We start from the raw sequence: 6,777 nt of genomic DNA, 5'->3' as shown, positions 1-6,777 counted from the left end.
GAAGCAAGAGCTTGAAGCTTGATAGCTATGGCTGCCCTCTTTAGGGTTTTGATAGGTGACTCATTTTTTTATTATTGCAGCACATAAACTCAATCATTTTGCAAACCCTCTGAGCTGGAGATAGAGTAGTTGTGTGGCTTCAATTTCCCTATGGTATTGGGTAACATTGATGTGCATGTAGGTAGAATCGATGGTACAAACTACAAATGGCACAAATTGGACACAGCGATATGTTGCAGGTGCAATGCTAGAGCAGAGAGGCAGCAATGTTGGGCTTTGAAGTGATAGGGAGGAGCGCCTAGAGTCAAGAAAGGTTTGCCCAAAAGGAATCCTGAGTTGAAATGGCCTGGATTGGAAGCTTCAAGTCCTCCACTAAAGGTGGATAGCTATGGAGGTAGGTGAGAGATCCAAGGAAAAGTAGAGGGAGACATAAATTCAAACTGGAATGACTCAATTAATGGCCTGATGACTCACTAACTTAAAACCTACTCTGATACCATGTTAGAATATTGAGAATGCATGCTATGGAGGATCATTGAAGAGCAGATAGACAATCATAATGAAGCATAATCATTGACAAAGAAAAACAAATGATATTATCCATGCATAATGCAAGTACAATTGATGAGAATGACTAATTGAATGAGTGTGGGAATGAGTGCCTTTTATAGGCTTACAGTAGGTGGTATTGGTAGGTGGAGATAGGTGGAAAGGGACCATGGTATTCAACAACCATGGTTTTAATAAACCATGCATACATGGCCTAGTCTAAGGCTTTATTTGTTGTATGTTTCTTTGCCTTGTTTGTCCCATACAAAGAGGCTATGGTGGTTGTGATTGCACATTTATCAACACTATGTGTCTTGTAGCGCAAGTTTATTAACAAGGTAAAGCAAGGCTTAATGGTCAACAAAGAAGGTAAAGGGCATACCCAAAAGATAATGCCGAAACTTCTTTACAACAAACACCATGGCTAAACCTTCTCTCTGTGTTGTCCAATAATTCATTTCCATTTCTGTGAGTTGTCTACTAGCAAAGCTCACAAGATGGTCTAAGTTATGCTCATTAGGCTAGCACAACACCGCTTCTACAATGAACTTAGAAGCGTCATGTGAACATGAAAGGTGATTTTTCAGAATCGAATTGGTGTAGTGGTTAGAGCCTTTTTCAACTCTTCATACGTGTGTTGGCATTCCTCGGTCCATTCAAATATAATTAACAACTTGTAAAGCGATCTAACAATCAATGCGTAGTTCAACACAAACCGTTGATTATACCCTATATGGCCTTGGAAGCACTAAAATCCCTTGTAAATCAGTTGTGGTGGAAGATCGACGATAATCCTAACTTTCAAGAAGTTGGTGGCAATGACATTCTTTGACACCACATGCCCTAGGATGCATTCGTGCTTTGCCCAAAACTTGCATTTTAGGGGGTTCAACGAGAGGCGATATAATCGATACCATTCAAAGACAACTGTCTATGTGCTCCTTCCAATTGGAGTGAACACACAAATCGTCAATGAAAACCTCTAACTCCTTCCTAAGCATATCCTTGAATATAGCACACATGAGCCTCTGGAAGGTAGCTAGCGTGTTAGTCAACCCGAAGGGCATGACTATGTAGGCAAAGACTCCCCACTCAATGGTGGCAAAGGTGGTCTTTTGTGCCTATCATCATGGTGCACTTGTACTTGGTTGTAGACTGAGAAGCTGTCCAGGAAATTGTATGCCTCTTTACCAACAACTCTCTCGAGCATGTGCTCGCTATACGAAAATGGATAATTATCTCTCCTCGTAGCAGTGTTTACCTTTTTGTAGTTGACACACACTCTAATCTTTATGTTCTTCTTCAGCACGATCACTATGGGTGAGACCTAGTCTATGTTCTCAATCTCATAAATGAATCCTCTTGTCAATAGCTTATCAATCTCTTCTTTTACTACGTGATGTGCTTGGGATTCATTGGATACGGTCTCATTGTTTGGCCGGTGTTGTATTAGGTGTCATGGGTATGTTGTGAGTCAGTACACTTGGATCTATACTCTTGCAAGAGATAAATGAGACTTGCTTTCTCTTCCTGAGCCAAGTCAGCGGCCATAAAGATAAGTCGGGGTGTTTCCCCTTCATTGGCCAAATTGACCTCCTTGATCTTAGCGGGTCCTTCTATTGGCTTGCTTGCTTACCCCTAACATTTGGCTCCCAGCAAGATCACTACCCTCCGCATGCACATCCTTAGGCTATTTCCTTTTTTCCTCCTTTATCCTTCGGTGACTGAGGTGGACAGGTAAGTCCCCTTTGGTGCTTCTAGTCTTAGGAGGTCGAGGTCCTTCAGGATCACTATCTGAGCTTACTTCTGATTCATAATCAAACTCTCCGTCTTGGCTTGAAGACGAAGTCTCTCCCATTGTCGTAGCTTTGATGGTGAATCCGTCCTAAGCAATGGTGTGGCACTTGGTTGGGCTAGGCTTGCTTACTCAAAGTCTATTGCACCTACCTGCTCCAGCCAGGTGCGATGTCAATCCATGCGCATGACTCCTCTTTTGATTCTAAAGGAATTTTCATTGTGGGGTTTGGAGTCTCCTCGTATTTGCTCTATCACCCATCCTTCAGTGTAGTATTCTATCGTGTCAATTTCCCCTTCACTCTCATCACTGAACAAAGGAACAACATTCCTCATATTCATCATTAGTGCTATCTTTGTCTGACTGCTCGTTATCTCCTAGGTCCTTACATGTCTTGTTTCTCTCATCTCATCCTTGGTGACCAAGGCCCAACTGTACATCAAGTTTAAGTCGTGCATTTTGGTCCATCGCCACTTAGGTTCTTTCAAGAGATCTTCGAGTGGTTTAAGGTTCACTAATGGGTTACTAGCTAACTTGTCGGTCAAGTGCTCTAAGATCTCATGAAGCTCTCGTTTGTTGTTTGGTACTTGGAATAAGATCAAATTGGGCCTTCTCTGCATGCTTGTAGCCATCATGTAGATTGCCATAGAGGGCCCTTCTTGGGTCTTGCCAGCTACCTTGACAGTTTGCTCATATTCCTCATTGTTCAAGAATGGTAAGTCGATTGTAGCAAGGATATGCATCTAATCTCTCTCATCTTCAGGACAAGGGATATACTTAGTCAGTGGCCTATAAGATTTCCTATTCAAGCCATCACCCTTCAACATAGTGGAGATTGCATCTAGGTCGACCGGTATGGTCTTCTAGGTATCCATCTCTACTCTTATTGCTTTCGTTCGATTATTGTGCGGGAAGATCAAACCGTTGCCCCAGTCCTCTATGACTCTCGCATTGCGCATCCAGGGTTGGTCTAGCAGGATGTCATAGTCCACTCCCTTCATGACTATAAAATCAATCGAGAATTAGACTCCTACAATCTTGACTGGCCAATTCTTTAATACGCCAAATGGCTTCACTTTCATCCCATTAGCCAATGTGACGTTAAACTTAGCTATCTCAACCGATGTGTTACCCCAAGTACCCTAGGTTTGGAGCACTACATGGCTCAACACACTAACTCATGCTCCAATGTCTACAATTCCTTTCCTTATGGTTTTGCCTAGAGCTAGGACCGGCAAGATAGCATGCATTTCAGTGTTAGAATATGTGGGATCTAGAGCATGGCAGATGCGAAAGTTATGGAGGTTGAAAAAGAAAAAAGAAACTCATGAAGACATTGATCCTAACAAAGACAAATTGTCACACAAGTGAATTAGGTTCCAAGATTGAGACTTGGACTCATAAACACAATATTATGTATTGACAGTGACGTGACACTTTACTGGAAAGAAAAGAGTACTATCATTGCATTAGAACAAGAGTGCAAGTACAACGCTTTATAGGAATTGAGTGGTGGTACTTTCTCCTACTGTGCATATCAGCTTCTGGTCCTGAGCCCTCACTGCTCCTTACGAAGGGAAGTAGGTGTGATTGTAAATATCTCAACACCCCTCCTCAATTACAACCAAAAGTACAAAGTGTGTAGAGGCATTAGTGAAACCAACACCTGTAAAGTGTGGGCATACCATAAACATGGTAAAACACCAGAGGCTATTGCAGAAAATGCTAAACGTGGGTACCATAAACATGGTGGACATCCAGAGGTTGTAACAGGGGCCAACATATAATGCATGTTCATCTCTAAAGCTGCTTGGTTCTTCCTTAGTTTTTAGTTTCTTTTCCTCCTCTAATAGTGATGCTTGGATATCAACAAGTTCAGGGTTTGGCATGTTGATTAAGGTTGTTGATACATTATTATATTCTGGAGGCAAACTCTTAAGTAGAACACCGATGCAAACATCTTCTTCCAATTTCATGTTGATTCATGCAAGTTGGGTTAGAAGTCCTTTCATGTAATTTAGATGTGTGGCAAGTGATGTGCTAGACTTCGTTTCAAGCTTGAAAAACTCAATCGAGAGACCATACTTTGATAATTTAAACTGTGCACCAAACAAGGTGTCAATTCTCTTCCATGTATCCTATGGAGTCTCACAGTTATCCACATGGTGGATATAGCCATCATCTAGTTTCGATTTGATAATGGCCTAAGCCTTATCATCGTTCTTTTGCCAAGTGACAACAAGGTCTGCATCATGAGGTTTCTTTTCTTTTCTGGTGAAAATGGCCTAGAGGCCTTTCTTCATCAGGATGAGTTTGATACGGGTCTACCATGTATGAAACCCGACTCCTTTGAAACGGGCAGTTGGAGAATCTTCGCCCATGTTAGACTTGCGGGAGCAACAACAAATCAGTTTCAAAATTATCATATTTAAGCAGCAAAAGAGTTGGTTGAGATGTGTCAAAAGACACAAGTGCTAAGAGCACTAAATAAGAGTCAATGGACACTATGTTTCTTCCTTGAGTTTTCCAAATCTGCAAAAATCCTTCAAGTTCTTTCAGATCCAAATCTTCCCCTTCTTGATTTGATGCTGGGACCTTCGCACTTGAGCCACAATGGGTTGTTCCAGGTGGCAAGAGAGAGAAAATGATGAGATTTTTTAGCTTGGTGAAGTTTGGTTGTGGAGTCACAATTAGGGTTTCTGAGGGCAGCTTGGTTTTTCTAACATTGCAAGAGCTAGACTTGATCATTTTGAAAACTTTTTTTATGAAAATGAAGCTCTCTTCATGCTCTACCAAAATCCCATGACGATGGTCATGATTGATGCCTGATTTAAGTGCGCAGGACGGACGACAGTAGCAGGTGCATTTTTCATTAGTTTTCCATGTTTTCATCAATGCTGGTCTAAGTGTGCATCAATCTTGACATTTGTTGTGATAGGATGGAGTGCTTGATGTTGAGGAAGATTTTCCTAGAAGACGTCATGATCAATGGTGGCCTGTAGTGTGAGATCCATAAGCTCCAAGATGCCTAGGTATTGCCTGCTTATGGAGGCCATAGAACAAAACCTGAGAAAACTAACAATGTTGAGTACTAGATGGGGAAATGTCAAGTTCTGAGATGATACATAGAAGTAAGGGAACACTTCTCCAGAAGGAAGCTCCGTAATATTTGGGCCGTGGAGTGAGATATAAGAGGTTCAATCTGACAGGGTGTTGCTGGCTATGGCAGCCATGAAGGCAAGCTTGAAGATGGAGATGAAAAGTGAGTTCATAGGCTGAGCTGGGTAGAGATGGATCAAAGGTGAAGAGCTACTAAAATTAGTTAAGCCATGCTCAATTGCACTCTAATATCATGTTAGAGTACGCGGGATCTAGAGCATGGCATATGCGAAAGTTATGGAGGTTGAAAGAGGAAAAAGAAACTCATGAAGGCATTGACCCTGAGAAAGACAAATTTCCACACAAGTGAATTAGGTTCCAAGATTGAGACTTGGACTCATAAACACAATCTTGTGTATTGACAGTGACATGACACTTCACTGGAAAGAAAGATTACTATCATTGCATTAGAAAAAGAGTGCAAGTCCAATGCTTTATAGGAATTGAGTGGTGGTACTTTCTCCTACTGTGCATATGGGATTCTGGTCCTGACTGCTCCTTACAAAGGGACTGAAGTAGGTGTGATAACACAATATTAGTGAGTTTGAAAATCTTCCAATCCCCATTTTTTAAATACTAAAAAGGTGGCACTCGGATAACATGCCCATAAGTTTCTCAAAATCATATGATATTACCTATCATTGGAAAGCGCTTGAAAAATGGAATCTATTGAGCTATAGATCGCTCAATTTGGAGTTATAGTATTCAAGTTATGACAAATCCAAAGATTTGACCACATGTCCCAAACTTATGGAAAATTTCCATATTCCCCGATATGGTGTTTGATTGTAAATATCTCAACATTCAGTGCCCTCCCAAAAAAGCATTAATGTGTAAAGATTTTGGCATTGAGTGCAGTGTCAGACTCGGTATCTATGTCTCATCATCAGGTCCGTGCGAGTCAACAAGCAGCTTGCTCCATTGACCCTTCAACCCACTGTTTCAGCTCTTGCCATAGCGGCAGATGCTGTCTAAGCAGATCTCATAGGCTTAGCATCACAAGGGTGGTCACCACAATGAGGTGAGGAGATTGCTAGCTTCTTGCTGCTCTCCTATCCCTGCACTTTTTGGCCAATGGCCTTGCCTGATTTGCTAGCCTATAGTGTTTAGGCTTTGTTTATGTGGCACTACTTGTGGTGCACTCACATCTCTCAATTTTGGTTGTGGAGGCAATAGTGGCATGCTCATGCTTGAAAGATCATCAATCTCATCCTCCAATATGGGTTCAGCGTCTGTTAGGTGCTCCTAGGCTTCTTTCACCTACTCCTTCACCT

Source organism: Lygodium microphyllum, chromosome 4 (assembly GCF_053477565.2).
Source record: "Lygodium microphyllum isolate KBCC chromosome 4, Lygodium_microphyllum_v1.1.10, whole genome shotgun sequence".
NCBI lineage: Eukaryota > Viridiplantae > Streptophyta > Polypodiopsida > Schizaeales > Lygodiaceae > Lygodium > Lygodium microphyllum.
Note: the sequence above shows the minus strand (reverse complement) of the source record.